Below are 20,057 nucleotides of genomic sequence, written 5' to 3' on the forward strand. Positions count from 1 at the left end.
CGTACAGATGGTCCGAGGCCGAGTATTTGTCCAAGACCGCGCTTCCGGCGTGTATCTCGCTGACCTTATTGGATACGCTTATTATGTCGGGGAAGCTCGTCTTCCCGTTCATGAAGAAGGTATACTTTTCCTTGAGCCTCAGTGGAAACACCCGGTGGCTGCTTAGTGCCTCCATTAAGACTCTCCCTCTCTTGTCTGTGGTCGATCCTCCCCAACAGGTTGACTTTGCGTTGAAGTCTCCGGCCACGACGACCTTGTCGTGTCTTCTAGCAGCGCTCTTCGTCATAGTCGACAGCGTGTCTATGTATTCGGAGTATGCTAGCATATTTATGTTGGGCGAACAGTATCCGCTGAAGCAGATGACGTCGCCGACGCGGACGCCCACTATCCCGTCGCTCTTGACCTCTGTTGTTTCATCAGGCAGTTTGCCGTTGAGGAGTGTGACCCATATCGAGGCGTCTCCTTTGGTGTCATTAAACCAGTGCGGTAGCTGCCTGTTCGGCTCGGAAATTATTATTATATCCGGCCTAAGTTCGATCGCGCATTGGTGCATCATGTCCTGCGCCAGCTTGCATCTGTTGAGGTTTATCTGCAGTATCCTCATTTATTCGCTTTTAGGGTCTCCCTTACCCCCATCAAGTCTTTGTAGACCTGGATCCACTCCTTGTCTTGCCCTACTTTGACGAGGATGGCTTCGGGTCTGTTACGTATCCTCATCGGTCCCTCCGGCCTCTTTGGCTTGTCCAATGCCGCCCTTCCTTCGTTCGCCTTCCTGACCACCGTCGGGGTGTCCGTTCTTTTTCCTCTCTTTCCGCGGACAGGGATCCAGTCTTCCTTTACATCGCTGTCCGTGTAGTCCGTAGTCGCTTTTGCCGAGCTGTTGCCGGCACAGGCTCCTGCGTAGGAGGCCTCCACGGTCGTTGGTCTCTTTTTCTTGGTGTCGCCCTTCCCCTCGACGGGCGATCTCTCCTTCCTTTTTCCTTCCTTCTCCTCACTCCTCCCCGGAGGGGTGGTCATCCTGGTGGCCGTGACTGTCCTAGCGTTCCTCTTGAGCCTCATCTCGTCCAACATCGAGTGGAGCTTGGACGCTTTTTTACTGATAGCGTCCCTCCTTTTCTTGATGTCGGTATCCTTTTTGCTCATGAGGTAGAGTCTGCTACCTATGTATTGGATTTCGCGGAAGACTTCTGTGATGATTTCCGTCATCGCCTTCCATTCGCTCATTTTGATGACGATACTGTCCTCGTCATTGCTTTCGGTCTCGGCCGTTGCTCTGTTCGCCATGGCCTTCCTCCTGAGACATTCCCTTGGTGCCGCCGCTTCGCTGCCGCTGTCCGACATTTCCGCCGGTGTGTCTAGCTCCGAGGTGCTGGCCGCTTCGTCCTTCGTTGCCATCGGCTGGCTTCTGGCCAGGCTTCTCGTTGTCTTGCACGCACTCCCCTCCACTGGGGACTTTCTCAAATATCTGGTGATCTTGTCACCTTTCGGGATTTTTTCCTTTGCGAATCGGGTCGCCTTTACGGTGGGTGGTGTCTTATCCTTGAGTGCCTGCATTGGCATCTCGACATCCTCGATGAATCCCGCGATGTCTTCATCAAATTCGAGGTATCTTCTTGTGCTTTTTTTGCACATCTTTCCCTCTGTGACAACTGCGGGTGTTTCTTGGTCCCCGGTCGTGTTTACCGAACGAGGGGAGGCCCTGGGATCGACCTTCCCCTCGCCGTTCGTCCAGTCGTTGGGTGACCGTCGGGTCGAGCCTGGGACGCTACTCGAATCCCCGACGGGGCCTGGAAGCTCCGAAACCCCCTGAGCCGTAGGTTTACTTACCTTGTAGTACTTGTCCATATTGTGTTTATGACTTTAATATACATATATATATATTTATGTTTGAGGTGTATCCTTCCGCGTGTATGCGATTCGTGTCCTAAATACTTGCCGATGTCGTCGTAAGGTCGCCAGTCGTCTGTCTGATGACCGGATACTTAAACTCGCAGAGTCCCTATCACTGTTCGACGCGGGGAGTTTAGACTGGCCCTCCACGGGGGCGCTCTCCCACTCCTTGGTTACCCAGGTAGCCCGCATCGGTGGCGCTTCGGTCTCGCGACCCAAGATGGCCTTCGCTCTGCCCCTAACCTCACTTTCCACACACAGCACTTTCAATCGTTTCTCTCGCTTTTATACCAGCGAGCTCCCCTATTTCTTGTATTCCCACTCATTCCGGAGCACTAGAAACTTCACTTTCGTGCACTTTTCCGCCCGAGTTCTTTAATTTACCCAGATATTTCGGTTATGCCTACGGAGCGTCGTGCACGTGTCCGTTCTGCTTGCCGCCATCATCGAGTAATCGTCGTGCTGTTAATGAAGTTTCTAAATATTTCGTGTAATATAGAAAAAGTGAAAAGTTTCTAAGAGTCTTCGAGTATCTTCGTGCGTCTCTGTGTGCGTATAATCGAGCGTCTTTAGATAGCGAACGTAGATCGAGGAAGAAATTGCGCGTCTTTGACCGGTTAGGCGGAGCAAAATTGTACGTTAAGAGATTAAAGACTGACACTTGCCAGGGTTACGAGTCATCTAGAAAAATAAGCTCCCGTAGAATATCACCTGAACGCCAATTTTGTCTCCGACTACGAGCACACGTAGTCCTATTACGCTGTTCTTTAGGGGGAGACGAGTGGAGAGCGAAAGAGAAGGCAGAGAAGAGCTCTCCGAGGAGCATCATATTAGTTTGAGAATTTTCTCATAAAAACAGGCTGAAATTTAAAGTTGATTTGAAACTAGAGATCGGTTTTAGAAAGGCTACCGGTTCGATTGGATCTCAGGCTGAAAGTTTCATCTACAATTATATCTCAAATATTTGTGCAATTTTATATCTTCTTGCGTGTATTGCGTATGCTAAAAATCCGCAATTTTAATTATCACGTTTCGCACGAGACCAGCATTCGCGCAAATACTTACGAGCGAGAATTTATTCAAACAGTATAAATCTAATCTACAGTAATCTACAGTTAAAACTACCTAGAATTTATTTTATAATAATATGGCGTTAATTACCGTCGTTTCGGCACTTGCAATTTTTCGAGAAGAATCGCTTCATAGCGTTGCACAAACGATAAACAATTAACATTGTCGTTATCGAACTCAATTTGTTACGAACTGTCGTCGCATTCGTGCAATTTATATTTAGCATAAACCGTACGCTTAATACAACCTTACGGTTATTAGCAAATTCCTTGTTAGCATATTCCTTATTAACAATTATTTCTAGAAACGAGATAACATTTGCTTGCCGAACTTATCAGAATATTTGTCTCTCGTTCGTTTGCGTTTATTAGCTGAGCGTAATTCTCGCAATGGTAACGCTTCTCCGGGTTCTCCAGTTGCTGTGTATGATATCGTATAAAAGATAAATGCTTCGGTTAAGAGTAAATTTCGAAAGAAACTATTCGTTAATTTGCCAAGGATTCGTATTCTTCTAATTACACTTGCTAGCCAAGTGTAACTACCACAATCGATGCCAATAGCCCAAGTTCGATCGTAACAGGCGGATCGTTTCTAACTAATTTTACGTAGAACGTTCTGATCGATATTATCGTCGTCCCACTGAACCAGTTGTTCGCGTTTATCGCGTCGCGTCTTAAAATCGGGCAATTGTCTGGTTTGCATGATTCGTTCGACGAACGGTAACGCAGCTGTACGCACAGAAACCGATAAATCGGTTCTACAAACTGATTAGACCTCTCGTTTAGAAAGACGGTGTAAATGAACATAAACACGTTTGTACGCGAGAGCCCATAGAAAGGAAATTCCGCGTACACCGGCAGAAACGACTAGCTTAATTTCAACGACAGCATCGTTTCTGAGAATTGAGCATTCATCGTTAAACATCAAAGCGTTGGCTTTCAGAGATGTACAAGTTTCTGTATGTCACGGTGTACACGTCAAACGTTCCTTGATTCGATGAAATGCAGCCTCTACTTTGCTCGATTTGTCACGGATTAGTTGCACCGTGCAAGCAAGGTTTATACTTAGACTTCAAAGTACCGAACATCGATAAAACACAACGCAGGTACGTGTTCTAAACGATGACACGAGCTTCCAAGTTTTCCAAGGAAAAATTGTTTCCCGCTGTTTGCGCGGTGGCTCGCGCTGCTATTCCAACGTTCGCAACGGAAAATTTTTTCCAAATGCGCATTACGCGACACTTTCCGAAAGTTTGTTAACGCTGTAACGAGACAGGAATCGCTGCGAGAATTATAACAGTGAAATTTGAAACGAAACCGACGATGCAGATGGAAATTACGTTATTCTGGACATTTACTTGTGAACGTAGTTTATTTAGTATTAGTGAAAAATTAGCACACGGTATGAACAATAGTTTTAAACGCACTATTAGTCTCAAAAACGATCTCGCTATTTACCGTGGCTTATCGACGTAGCGAACAAAATTGGTTTTTCCAATAATTCGATCATCTTTTTTCCGATACTTGTGTGATACATTTTCAAATCTGTTCCGCATTTTGCACGTATAATAATAATAATCACCATAGTTTTATCTCGTTACAGCTCCAGTGAAATTTCGAAATTATTCGGTGCGATATACCCAATGGCTTGAGAAAGCGTTCCAACGTTATAAAAATAAAACCTCGAACGAAAAATTTTTATTCTATATTTTCGACTTCTTTTTTCGCGTAGAATCACCCCCTTCCCGCTTGTACCACCAGTTACCAACCCTGTATGTTGGGTTGTCCGGAAAGTGTCTTTCTTTCAAAGAGACGTCTTTTTCAACGACGCATCTTTATACAAACATAAAACCTAATCTGTCGAACATTGTGATCTTTAGTTTGATAAAACAAAACGGATCATAGGTAATTCAATAAAATAATATAAAACGGAAAATGTGCATCCATTATTTCCTTATAGAACGAAAGAAACTTTTCGGACGACCTAATAGTTTCGTATTGCCATAAACGGAGAAAATTCGAACTTTCTAAGTAACGTAAACTAAAACTCGAAATTCGTTAAAGTAAAATTGAGGAAAAATCAAACATTGTGCATAGTAACTTTCTAAATTTTTATGTACAATGTTCGTCGTAATAATATCAACGATAGAATATAATCAGAAGAGTACGCGTGCGATAAATTCGATCGTGCGTTTAAAAAGAAATAAATGAAAATTTCAATAAGAACGTAGTTGGCGATTTAATAGAATTTCAATAGAATTTCAATAATGGACAAGAATTTCGTTATTTGTCCGGTAACGTCGTTGTGTCCATTTTCGTAAAAGCCAGATTACGATTGCACGTTTTTCTCGATTCGAAGCTTCGTCGAGTTTAATCCGGCGACCGGTTTAGGCTACAGTATGTTTCAAATTTCCAGCCCTTTGTATGCAGAAAAATCATTCGGCTCGATGAACCGCGTGAAATGTAGAAGTTCACTGATTCAGCGAACGAAAATAAATCGCATGCAATATTAAATCGATATCGTCGACCTGACGGCGAACTTTCTCTTTGGAATCTCGTATCTTGGACACGTCGAATCAAACTTTCGAAATTCGATATTTCCACCGATTCAATGCTACTCGTATGACTTTTTTTTTGCGTGGGGAGGGGAAAATGCTATTACGCATGCCCAGTGACCCGCATCACTGGGTTATCTGGGAGTCAGTCGGATGTCGTTGCCATACCCACTAAAAACCCCTCCTCCTTCTTCCTCCGCATAGAGGGCAGACAACCCCGGTAAAACCTGTCGGCAGTCATCAGGGTTGTCCTTTCGTGCCCCGTTGTATCTACTTCTTCGGGCAGTTACTGCTCATGTCGTCCTCTCAGCCAGTTCAGAATACTGGGCTGGTCTCCTTCTGCGGTTTTTCGTTGTTTCATGTTCTTGCCCTCATTGCTCCGCGTAGTTGTTGTTTCGCTCGTTCTCCTCCTTGCCTCTTCCCAGGCCCTCGCTGTCACCCTCCTGTGACACATGACGGTCTTGCAGAATTGCCTGAATTTATTCCAGCTCTCGTCCTTGGCGGTCACCGTGGCGATCAGATTGCCCACGTCTATCTTCCCGCCCAGAGCGTTCTCCAGCTCGATCCTTCTGTCTGTCCACTTCGGGCACGCGAAGAGGGCGTGCTCTGCATCGTCGTTCGGGTCTCCACAGTCGAGACAGTTGCTGTCGCTGTCCTTGCCATTCCTTTTCCTATAGACACCGAAGCTCCCATGCCCGGTTAGCAGCTGCATGGTGTGGTGATCGATGTCCATCTTCTTTTTGGTAAATAGCAGCGCACTCGGTATTAATTTCTTTGTGATATTTTCCTTTTTGTAGTTGTTCCACTCCTTCTGCCAGTCCTCTTGGGCCTTCTTGCGAATCGCCTCCAGTTCCTCCTTCAGCTTGCTGCCGTCATCCGTGCCAATCCTGGACCCATGGATCTTGTTCCTCTCGTAGGTCTCTCCGAGCATCTTTATCTTTATGTAAATCGGGAGATTCCCGGTCAACACGCAAAGTGCCGCGTGGGAGACGGTACGGTATGCCGTCGTTGTTATGCACAGGGCCGTTCGTTGTGCTCGTTTCAGCTTTTTCCTGTTCTTATCGGTATTCGCTGCTCTAGCCCACACCGGTGCTCCGTAAGTTACGATGGACTCCCACACATTGTAGTAGAGCCTACGAGCCAAGCTGGGCGGCCCGTTGATGTTGGGTAGAATTCCCCTAAGGGCTCCTATTAACTTGTCGGCTCTGTTACACACCATCTCGATATGCGCACCGAACCTCCGACTGGAGTCGATGACGACTCCGGGATACCTGATGCGATCGACCGTTTCGATGTCCGAGGAGCCCAACCTGAGTTTCACCACTCTCGGCACTCGCAAGCTTGTGATGAGCATGACCTCCGTCTTTTCTCTCGCCAGGGTGAGTCCGACACTCGTGCACCAATCGTTGGCGATCCTTAGCATCGTGTTGACCTTGGCGGAGGCCTCTTCGTTCCTCCCGACGGAACATGTGATGGCCAGATCATCCGCGAAGGCGGTTGCTCTGACCATTGGCATGTTGTCGAGTCTCTCGAGCAACCGGTCGTATACCAAGTTCCACAGGAATGGTCCGAGGATGGATCCCTGCGGAACTCCCGCCGCCACCTCGTGCTCCACCGTGCCGTGCTGGTTGCTCACGATGATCCTCCTTCCGGATAGGTAACTGCCGATTAGCCTTTTGACCTTCCATGGCAGCTTCCTCTTGTCAAATTCCTCGTATATGATCTTCCAGCTGAGCGAATTGAAGGCATTGCAAATATCCAGGGTGATCATCACGCATACTACCTTCTTCCGTTTGCAGATGTTGGCAAACTTCATCACCTGCGTGATGGCATCTACCGTACTCCTCTTCTTTCTGAAGCCATATTGCCTCCGATGGAACGGGTCCATTCCGATGCATCTCTCGATGATCTTCTTAAAGCATTTTTCCCAGATCTTGCTCATGGTTGGGAGTATGCTTATCGGCCGGTACGCGTTAGGGAGACAGGGATCCTTTCCCGGTTTCCTTAGCAGTATTACTCTGGCCGTCTTCCAGCAGTCTGGGATCCTTCCTGATTCGGTGATGCCGTTGAACGCCCTTGTCACGAGCTCGCTCCTGCGACTCGCTACCAGCTTCGCGATCTCGCCCGGCACGCCATCGACTCCTGCAGCCTTCTTGGTGTTCATTCTTCCGGCGGCATCGACGACATCGCCTTCGCCGATGGTGACGCTGAGGCTAATATCTCCTTCTTCTTCGGTCTCTGCCTCTTCGCGGCCCTCATAATGGGGGGGGGGGGGTCCGTGTCCCAAGGTGAATAGCCTCTGTAGGACTGCCTTCACCATGTCGATCTGCATGTCGTTGGTTGGTCCCTTGCTTTTACATTTCTTCATGACCGTGCGATAGGGTTTGCCCCAAGGGTCGCTCTCCAGTATCTTGCAGTATTCTGCCCAAGCTGTTTTTTTTTCTGCGGGCGATCTCCTTTTTTAACTGCCTTCGGATCTCCTTGTAGGCGTTGACGAGGGGCTCGGTGTTGCCGGCATTCTTCCTCCTTTCTCTCGTCACCTTCCTGAGCGCTTTGTGCGCCTGCGCTCTCAGTTCCGCGATCATCGGGTTTCACCAGTAGTTCGCGTACTTGCGGCTCGCCGCACAGTTCGACTTCCTTAGCATCCCTTCGCACGTACCTTCGATGCTCTTTTGCAAGGGTTCGGCCCCATCCTCTCCGATAGCCGCGCTGAGGTCCTCCTTCTTCATTGTGTCGTCGAATCTGCTCAGGAACTCCTCCGGCGACATGTCCTTGGTCACGTACCTGTAGAACTTCGATACGGTTCGGGTCTTCCTCGCCTTAAACCTGTGGAGCACGTACAGATGGTCCGAGGCCGAGTATTTGTCCAAGACCGCGCTTCCGGCGTGTATCTCGCTGACCTTGTTGGATACGCTTATTATGTCGGGGAAGCTCGTCTTCCCGTTCATGAAGAAGGTGTACTTTTCCTTGAGCCTCAATGGAAACACCCGGTGGCCGCTTAGTGCCTCCATTAAGACTCACCCTCTCTTGTCTGTGGTCGATCCTCCCCAACAGGTTGACTTTGCGTTGAAGTCTCCCGCCACGACGACCTTGTCGTGTCTTCTAGCAACGCTCTTCGTCATAGTCGACAGCGTGTCTATGTATTTGGAGTATGCTAGCTTATTTATGTTGGGCGAACAGTATCCGCTGAAGCAGAAGACGTCGCCGATGCGGACGCCCACTATCCCGTCGCTCTTGACCTCTGTTGTTTCATCAGGCAGTTTGCCATTGAGGAGTGTGACCCATATCGAGGCGTCTCCTTTGGTGTCATTAAACCAGTGCGGTAGCTGCCTGTTCGGCTCGGAAATTATTATTATATCCGGCCTAAGTTCGATCGCGCATTGGTGCATCATGTCCTGCGCCAGCTTGCATCTGTTGAGGTTTATCTGCAGTATCCTCATCTATTCGCTTTCAACCGCCTTCTATATTCTGGACAAGCCAGGGATCCGGTTACGTGGTCAAATTTCACTCCTTTCTCCTTGCTGCAGATGGAGCAGCAGGGTGCGTTGACGCAAGCAGCTATCGTGTGGTCTTTGGCTCCGCACTTCCTCCAAATCTCCTTTCGAGGGCTTATCGCCGTGCATTTGTTCGCGATATGTCCGAACATGTGACATCTGAAGCACTTTACCACATTGGGTAGTGCCTTTATCGAGGCTATCGTCAAGCCGGTTCTGATCTTCCGGCTCGCCCCCTCTTTGGCCAGATAGGCTTTCGGCATCGTCACTATTGCCGATTGGGTGCCCCACGGCGCCATTTTTAGGGTCTTTACTTCGACCTCAGTGATGTCGCTTATGCCCAGTTGCATTACTATCTCCCTGGCTAGTTCTTCCTTGCCTACGAGCGGGTCTATATCCCTGATCTCTACGGAGGTCTTGTCGCGCATTGGTAGCGCTCTCACCTTGCCTCTTAGCGCCGTGTTCATATCCGCCGCGGTCTTTTTGGCGTTGCTACCTGCTTTCAGCTCGATCAGAATGTCACCTGTTCTGGTCCTCCTAATTCCACAGCTCTTTTTTAGGGTCTCCCTTGCCCCCATCAAGTCTTTGTAGACCTGGATCCACTCCTTGTCTTGCCCTACTTTGACGAGGATGGCTTCTGGTCTGATACGTATCCTCTTCGGTCCCTCCGGCCTCTTTGGCTTGTCCAATGCCGCCCTTCCTGCGTTCGCCTTCCTGACCACACTCGTATGACTTTGATATTTGTCGATACTCCCCGGTACACGTGTAACGACATTTGCGACTTCGACGCATGGAAAATCCGTCTCGTAAAATGTGCGCTAGCCTGTGCTGAACTGGTGAATGATTGCCACGTTAGAACGAAGTAGCTTCAATAAATAATTGATATGCAGCGACATAAAGAAAGTAGTGGCAAAGTAAAAATTTTAATATAAATCTTTCGATGGATTCAAAGGCGTAATAAAAAAAGGTAATAAAATGATTTCGAAGCAGAACTAGATTATTTGAAATTCTCTGACGAAAATGCTACGATAGAAGGTCCTTTAGTGCGGAAATTACGTTACAGAATTTTTTCGAATGGAAAGAACACAATGTAGTTATTGATTTTGAAGAACGTTCCATAAAATATTGAGTTACTTAAGCTGCTTATATTTTGATTTTTGTAAATAAGCAAACGCGTATTGTTTATCATTTTATTGTTAACTTATTTATTCCATCTTTTCTATTATTCGTTATTTAATATTAAAAATTACACTTATTTTCTTAAAGTTGATTCATATAATTATCATGCTTTCCTTTATGAATTAATTGAATGTTAACGCGTCGCGTAATTTATAAGTATTAAGAAAAATCGTTTATTCGAGTGCATTATTCACCTGGTGTAATGTCACTCAATTAAGAAGCACGAAAGAATATATTCTTGTTCGATTTATCACGAAAAATAAAATCTTGCACGTGTGTACAAGCTGTTGGTTTCATCCAAAAACTACGACGCATGGGATAGAGAAACAGATATATATGCAAATGCACGTAATATATAAGAGAGAAACGTATGTACGAGTCCATAAATCGAAGTACGAACTGAAAAGGGAAATTTAAATTTTATCGAAAATTCTACTTCTAATCGACGTCTGCGTAAGATACGAGGACTAGCTGTTGGCGAGATACGGAAGCAATTTGTAGTTTCGAAGGGGAATATCGAGAAACTGGTGGAATACGCGAAGCTGTCGCCATATTTTAACGTCTAATAACTTCCAATGGCTGTCTGATATCCGCACGGTAACATTTCCAACGAAATAACGAGAGCGATTCGCAAAAGAAAATATCGACTCGCAACATTCGTTCTGGGCACGTGCTGCGTGAGCGCGTCTGCGTAATCCGTTTTTAACGGGCGAAAAAGTCAGTGTTATTGCTAAAACGAACGTAGTAGGAAAAAAGTAGCGAAGCGTAGAACTTTAAAAATAAAACAACATTTTTCCACGTTATATTCCTTCTGATATTTACGAAGCCTTCGTGTGTCAAAAGAATCTGACATTCTAATGTGACAATAAACAGGAAATCTTTTAAGCAAAAAGAAAAAAAAAAATACATATATCTCGAGTTCTCAGTGGGATTAGGGGCGTGTAACGAATCTTCATTTAGATTAACCATTGTTGTTATACGATATGCATGATATTTACTGGTACCGATATGATTACAGTACCGATATGGTACAGAGTTTGACAAGTAACCGTGGCAATTAGATACTCGAGATGCCAATGACAATGATCTTAGGTTCAATAACGAATCCACGGTCAAAGGGATAACAAATACGTCTTCTTCCAAAGTCTAAGTCGTACTGAGCTTACTTGTCCACAATTCAAGTGTAACTCAACTTACTTGTCTACGATATAAGTAGAACTCAACTTACTTGTCTACAGTATAAGTAGAACTCCCTCAGTCCAAATGGAACTGCACTTATATACTCGTCTCTGTACCCCTCGGGTCAACTATATTTTTAAGGAGATCTATACAATTACTCCATAGCTTTGTTAGGTAAAAACGTCCATGCCATGACCGTGGCTACGTTTAGCGACCAGTTGTGTCACTTCGAGCCCAAGCCTACTGTCATAAATCTCGGGTAAACATAGTCGGATTAAATCATAAACAACTACTTCTGAGTTTTATTATTTAAGTGCAGCTATAATAAAAAGTCTAGACTAAAGTATTGGGGGTCTTCCCAAAAATTCCAAAAGAAAGGCCCCGATGTCCTTTTATCTCCAACACGTATATAGGAGAAACAAAATAGTATAGTAATTTTTTAATTGCACACTAAATTAGTATTAAATTCCATACGATATTTTCAAAGATCTTGTATCTTTGAATCTATCAGATTTGTTTTTAGATACAAAAGAAAATTAATAAAAATGTGACTTAATTTTATTCATTCTTTTGTACTGTTCGATCGTTCTTCACTATGATACGGTTTCAACGAAGAAACGTTTTATTTATGCTCAAGTGAGAGTTTTCTAAATCAAGATGAGAAGACAATTGTGCAGCCCGAATGTGAATGTGGCAAACTATGGCGAGCCTCAAATCGTCATAGAGGAAAGCACATCGGGCGAAGAGGAAGAGGAAGGGCGAAGGAACGAGTCGCCTCCGCGTTGCATAGATCCCGATTCGACACCCTTAAATCCTCATCTATTGTCTCCCTGGCGAGAGGTCAGGAAACGCTCTCTACCGACTCCGCAATGTACTTCCGGGATAACCGCATCACAGGTACTGTCTGATGGTCATATCTAGAAGAACATACTTGCTTACGGGCCACATCCCCTTTCTTGATAATGTACTTTTAGTGTATCCTGTTAGCTTAACAAAACATAACGTTGTCCAACGTTTGCATAATATATTTAAATATATTCCTATTAGGTCATTTGTTGTCTGTATATTATCGCTTTCGATTTTGTCTTGGACTTCGATAGGTAATCCAATGACAATCAGGTGTATCCTCACCTCTTCATCCATTTCCCTTTTTACTTCCAATATTAGTCGTTCTTTCTCTATTGCATATTCTACGAACGAACCTGAAAGGTATTTACAGTTGTAAGCATATCGTATTGCCGGCCAACCTTTATTCTTAAAGGCTTTGATAAATGCTTCTTTCCAATCTTCCCAGTTGTGTCCTCCAGCTTTCAGTAGATTTGTTTGGTACCACCTTTTTGCTGTTTTTCCTAGGTACTTTCTCAAACCTTTGACTTTTCTTCATCGCATTTATTTTGTATTTTTTGCATTCCTCTTCATACTCTGATATCCAGTTTGTGGCTTTCTGAGTTCCTTCTAATCGTTCTATATTGTTGTTTGTTTCAACTATTTCCCTCTTATCTCGTCTTTAAAGGGTCTCTAGAAGTTTTTCCATGTCCACGTTGAGTTTCTCCATTTCCGTCTTTGTTTTTCTTGTGGATGTTATTTATGCTTCCTCTAAGACAATGTCTCGGAATACGAAGTTTGAATCCGTATCGGTATCAGTGCTGCTGTCTCATCGTCTATTGGGAGTTTAATATTTCGATTCTGAAGTCTGAAAATCGAGTTTTTTTTATTATGAAATGATTTGATAAAATACAAAAATGAACAACAATTAATATGCGTCTATAACAATCAATAACGATGATTATCTAAACGGGAAATTATAAGTCTTTGGTGCAATGTTTACCTGAACGTCCTGAGCTACCGATCTTTCTTCTTCAGTCTTTAAATCTTAAATCTTCAGTCTTTACAATCTTAAACAACTATTCTATAACCTTGTCTGTCTCTCTAATGTAACTCTCTGTCCGTCCGTCTGGGGAACACGTACTTCTTCAACTGCTCGTCCGTATCGATCTCTCCGTTAAACACAGCCTGTCGTGCTACCCGTGTTACGTCGCCTAAACATCTGCATGCCAGCCCTCGCGACCGGACAGCCAGCGGCCTGCGTAACGTCACTCCGACCCTCAATAAACCTAAGGACCCAATATATTCTTTCGCTGTCACTGTATTGTATCAACAGGCGTCTTCATTCAACCCCTTTGTCCTGAAGAATTTCTTAAGCCAAACATATTTTCGAAGCACATCTGGTTTTTAGAGAGGTCCTTGGGTTTATTAGGCGCGCTGAAAAAATACGGAGAAAGCGAACACGCACCCATCGGGAAGAATCGAATAGCTAGCTAATAAAACAATCAGGTTTTTCCATGAACAAGGTCACCTATCAACCACGATGGTAGGAGGCCTTCAAGTATCAGCGTAGGGCATAACCAATCGACATCGCGGATCGTTACCCTCACTTTTCTTAACGAAAAGTGTGAACAACGAATCCGCGTTCGTCATGCAAAAGGGCACACCCACACTGAACTTTCTTCCATCTCAACGCAAGAGCGACCAGCTAGTCAAAATTCTAACGCCTAACGTCTAACTCTGAACAGAACGCCAATTCAAGTCGATCCGTGACATTGCCAAACATTCGCTTATTCTATTAAGTATCATATCGTGCTACGTCCACCAAGAGACTAAGTTCAATTGTAAGAGCATTGCTCTATATTGTATACATCTATATTATCTGCATGCGATAAAGTTGTTAATTGTTTATATCTTTTCAACGGCGTTACTACTTTGTGTGATTGTATAAAGTGCTGGAAATATACATTATTATAACTCTGACTCCCAGTGTTATACCGCATTAACCACCCCGATTATCCTAACCGAAATACGGGGATCGAACTATTCGTGGTGTCGATTATTCTAATCGTAACGGGAATTTACGACTCCCGTTGACGCGTATTCTAACGACCGCGTCTCCCCGCGATAGCTCGAATTTACAACCCGTAAAATAAAAAGAATCCCTATCCTACATGAACTCTAGGGATTTCACATATTTACTAAATTTAGTTTTCTAGTTTATTACGCAAATTCTAGTTAACTGTAAATTTCAATGTTTATAATAAATAATTAAAATCTCTTTCATTTTAATCATTTAAACTACTATAACTTATTACGATTTGCGCTTTGAATAGTTAATCAACAGAGTTCAGTCTAACGAAAAAGTATTCCGTCCACAGCGATCGTCAGCGCTAGACACGCGCCGTCCGTACGGACGACATAGGCCGTGAGTATTCAGCACTCAAAGGGTTTATCGTCTGTGATAAAGCTTTTAGTTTCGAAAGCTCTGTTAAACTCGTTATGGTAAAATTAATAGACACTATAATCTTAACGAATTATCTTTTGTATTCGTAAGAGGCCCGACGATTTCTTTATTATGGGAAAATAATTTCAGCGATATTTTTCGCTTTTAACGCGTTTGCAGCGCGTACGCGTATATCCTTGCCTGTTGCGCGTTATACGTTTTAACGTATGTGCATAATTTTCTATCTACCAAATACGCGCAGCATTTAACGAAGCAGAGCGAAACGTTTGTAAAATTGAAATGTTAGAACGATGTTTCCGATAAAATTCTTTGTTCCCGGCAGGTTGAACTGCGAGACCGATGCGTTTAAAAGTGCAATTTTCGAGGAATTAAACGCACGAAATTCTGAATATTAGTTCCTTCGTTATGCCTTTGTCATATTCGTTTCTATCTTTATCATTATTCGACAGGTTATTCGCAACTCGTGCAACGAAATAGGAGGATATCCATACGTTGATCCAAATTTCTTCTTTCAATCATATAATTGGCTTTCTTTTGCATAAAACGATATTATCGAAACGTTATCATAGATATAATCTGGTTCTGGAAAAAATCGAAGAACGTCGTGTGAAAATCGATTTTAATTTAAATTGTCTTAAATATCCTTTAACGAATACGTCGTATTCTTTCGTTCTATTACGTTTAAATTAACAGTTATCGTCCTTTATGTCGGCCATTTCCTTCGTTTACGTTCTTTTTCACTTTCTGCCGTAATAGATCAGCCACGGATAGTCCATTTCGACGAATAGTTTCTCTCGATCGACGTGGAAACCGTCGAAAAGAAAGATTCAGGATATTGTAGCCGTTCGCCGATAAGGAGCGCCATTTACGCCGAAGGAGATCCGTTCTCTTAGAACGTTCATAGAGCTCTGGGTCTTTTCGTTCTATAGGATTAATATAAATCTAGAAATTGTACAGCCCAACTTTAAGTCTATCGCAGCTTCGTTCGAACGACGTTACATCGTCCTGTACAAATTTCGATTCCTCCGATGAAACGTGTATTCACAGCAAAGTACATTTTTCTGTAATCTTATTATGGCTTGCGAAAGTGTTCGAATAATCATGATCGTTCCGAGGTGACGCGTATCACACGAACAATAGAAAACTCGGAAAATACCGAAAGGTCGGATGTTACCGGCGTTCGTACGGTAAAATCGTAAAATTGATTTCGATAACTTAACATCGTACGTGCGTTTCAGTTTAGTTGACTATTTGATCGATTAAAAGTTCAATTAATCTATTTACTTTGTTCGCGCGGTGCCGGCGTTAAAATTTCGAAAAAAAAACGCGCAGTTAGGAGAAAGCTGGAAACACATCGTATAATACGAGACTCGGATAGCCGAAACTTCACTGAGCTGGCGGAAATTTTGCGTAGGATCGCGTACTATGCCAAACATTTTGAAATCCCGTTAACGCTGTAACGAGACACGACTGTCATGATTATGTTCGTTACATCAGTTGCGACTCTTCAATTTTTGTACTTTCGAGTGTGTCCCTATTTTAGCGATAATAAAACATATTTGTAACGTTGGGAGAAGATTTTTAATCAAGAAAATTGAAACGAAAATGTGCGATCTTTTTTCATTTTCTTCAAAACGAAGGTATCCTCTAACGTTGTAAGAACGTAATTGGGTCGACCCATACATAACTCGAGCTGAAATGATCGAAAGGGCGTAGCAGGCTTTTTTTTTTATTTATTACAAGCGTACAGTTTTGTCAGGTTCAGCCAAATATTAGGTTGCCCCAAAAGTGTCTTTCCTCTACGAATATGTCTTTTACGACAATGCATCTTTATACAAACACGACAGCTAATCTGTCAAATGTCGTGGTCTTTACCTTAATAGAACAAAATGGAACGTACGTAGTTCGATAAAATAAAGGAAACAAGAAACGTCGTGCGTCTATTATTCTCTTATAAAACGAAAGACTCTTTTGTTGTACAACCTGATATTTGAACTATCGATAATTTTCGAGAAAGGTCCTGTAACTTCCATATACATTTTCCGATCCATTTCAAATTTTTCCAATACAATTGTTGGGAATATGATACATTTACACTGTACATGTGAATGTGTGTGTAAGCATCAGAGGACGTCCGGGTCTTGGTTGAGACAAAAGACAAGAGCCAGTCGTTAGAAGTATCTGGAAGAGTCGGTTGACAACAAGCGTGCGTGCGAGTAGGTTTTTGAGGTCTTAAGAGTATAAGATATACGTATAACAGTTGTGTGCTAAATAAAGGGAATTATTTGTATTTCCGAATCCATTCTATATCTTTTCAGCATAATATATTTAAAGAAAAAGATTGATCGTACCTTCTGATCTGAAAAAATAGCTCTGTTTTTATACATTATACATTATACATGTGTATGGGAATTAACTAGTGTCTATATAGTTTCACACTGACAAAATAGTTTCGAGTTACTTGAAAATAGTTGCTTGATTCAAGCAACTGTATGCGTTAACAAAATAGTTCCAACTTACTTGAAAATAGTTGCTTGATTCAAGCAACTGTACGCGTTAACAAAATAGCTTCGAGTTATTTGAAAATACTTGCTTCACTCAACTGCACACATTAATAAAGTAGTTTCAAGTTACTTGAAAATAGTTGCTTGATTGAGGTAACTTGACCAATCTGAATCATCATAAAAACTTGGAAGGATATTTCAGACAAAATTACAGGTTCACATTGGCAAAATGATTTTAACTTACTTGAAAATAGTTGCTTGATTCAAGCAACTGTACACGTTAACAAAATAGTTTCAAGTAACTTGAAAATAGTTGCTTGATTCAGGTAACTTGACCAATCTGAATCATCATAAAAACTTGGAAAGATATTTCAAGCAAAATTACAGATTCACATTGGTAAAATAATAGGTTCACATTGACAAAATGGTTTCGAATTGCTTGAATTCAAATCGTTTGACGAAGCAACATGACCAATCTGAATAGTTTAATTGTCATCTTTATCCAAGACTCGCATAGTCAATCGAGCCATTCGGAAATCACATTGACCAACTCCAAAATTGAAAAGTAGAGAAAAGTAATTACAAGTATCGCAAGTGGTGAGACAATATGCGATAAAAATGAAAAGATGAACGTGGCGTTAAGCTCTAAGGAACTAGAGGTTTTGTGAGAATCAATCGTGTACTTGGACGATGAAATTGCGAAATTATGAGATTGTCCAAAGATGAAGTTGGTCAATTTGACTTTCGCCAGGCTCGATCGTCACTACGACAGTTCTCGCGTATCGAAACTATCTTGATGTTTGTGTGGACAGGTGAGACGAATGAGCGATCGTGGCGGAGAAGGATCAGGACATTCGGTCGTTACGATGGAATCAGTGTTACCGACTTTATTTGGCCGTCGCGAATCAGTCGCCTGTTTTCCTTTTGGAGGCGTGACGAGAATATTACCAAATCGTCGAGACCCAGCGTCCAGAATGTCCGCACCACCGAGCGGTAGAGGAAATACGCACTATCTTCGGTTGGACATTATGGACGACATCGCATACCTAAGAGCGAGGGAGGTAATGGCTCCTAATGGCTCCATTCATAACCAACACACCAACTGGCAGCTCTTTAGAGAAATCTTCACACACACAACTTCAGCCTCAACTTCACTAAAAACCAATGAAGAAATCGAAGCAGCCACGGAATACCTAAACACGAGCATAATAAACGCTATCCGCTACTCCACACCGGCAATAACGTCCATCAGCAAACACGAATATCCCCAGTACATATTAAAAAAAATAGCAGAAAAACGTAGACTAAGAAGAGTATGGCAGACCCATAGAACACCGGAGGACAAACGCAAACTAAACAACGCAACTAGAAAACTATCCAAAACCATAAAAAACTACAATAATGACTGTTTTCACAAATATCTCGCCAGCTTGTCCCCCACAGCCGACTCCAACTACTCACTATGGAAGGCCTCCAGGAAACTCACGCGCCCCCCACAAATAATACCTCCAATCCGCCGCCCGCAAGGCGGATGGGCGCGTAGCCCTATAGAAAAAGCCAACCTATTTGCCAAACACTTGTCTGAAGTATTCAAACCCTATTCCACCGTAGCTGCTGCAGACGTTACCGAACACCTGCACACTCCCTTCCAAATGTCCCCTCCTATTGAGCCCTTCACTTCTGCAGAGATTATACAAGCAATCAATCGCCTAAACCCCAAGAAAGCAGCAGGTCACGACCTAATAGGAAATAAAGCAATCAAGGAACTTCCCATAAAAGGAATTGCACTCGTCGCATCAATATTCAACGCTATCCTCCGCCTTCAACACATTCCCAAGGCTTGGAAAATCTCACTAATCACCCTCATCCCTAAACCCGGGATTTAAACCAATATATGAAACCACCTCCTATCGCCCAATCAGTCTTTTACCTACCCTGTCTAAACTATTCGAGAGAATGCTCACGAATCGTCTCCTCCCACTCCTAGAAGAATTGAAAACACTCCCAGACCACCAATTCGGCTTCCGAAAACAACACTCAACAGTAGAGCAAATCCACTGCATAACCCACATGATCAGCCAAACCCTTGAAAAGAAAAAATACTGTTCAGCGGTATTCCTAGACATCCAACAGGCATTCGACAAAGTATGGCATGAAGGGCTACTCTACAAGATCAAAAAGATCCTACCCCATCCATACTACTCCATCTTAAAATCCTACCTAACCAACAGACAATTCATAGTTAAATGCCTAGGCGCCTCTTCCGCAACATTCCCAATAGAATCCGGCATACCCCAAGGTAGTGTCCTCGGACCCCTACTGTTCTCCATCTACACTGCCGACTTACCTATATCAAACGAGGTAACAATAGCAACATTTGCCGACGACACAGCACTATTAGCTACACACGCAGACCCGGCAATTGCCTCATCCACTCTCCAGCGAAGTCTCGACTCCATGGAAAAGTGGTTCCAAAAATGGGGTTTTAAAATAAACGAAAAAAAATCCTCCCGTGTAACCTTCACGCTCCGAAAACAAACCTGCCCCCAGGTCACCATTAACAACGCAATAATCCCAAGCAAGGACTCCGTAAGATACCTGAGCATGACCCTGGACAGGAGGCTAACTTGGAAAAAACATATCTCAGAGAAATCAAAGCAATTGAAGGAAAAACTAAGAAAATTCTATTGGCTCACGGGCCGACGCTCCAAACTAAACATACAGAACAAAATAACCCTCTACAAGGCCGTAATAAAACCTGTCTGGACCTACGGAATCCAACTATGGGGAACAGCAAGTAACTCCAACATTGAGATACTCCAACGCTTCCAATCGAAAACGCTAAGATCCCTATTAAATGCACCCTGGTATGTTACCAACGAAACAATCCACCG

Source organism: Bombus affinis, unplaced genomic scaffold (assembly GCF_024516045.1).
Source record: "Bombus affinis isolate iyBomAffi1 unplaced genomic scaffold, iyBomAffi1.2 ctg00000080.1, whole genome shotgun sequence".
Classification (NCBI taxonomy): domain Eukaryota; kingdom Metazoa; phylum Arthropoda; class Insecta; order Hymenoptera; family Apidae; genus Bombus; species Bombus affinis.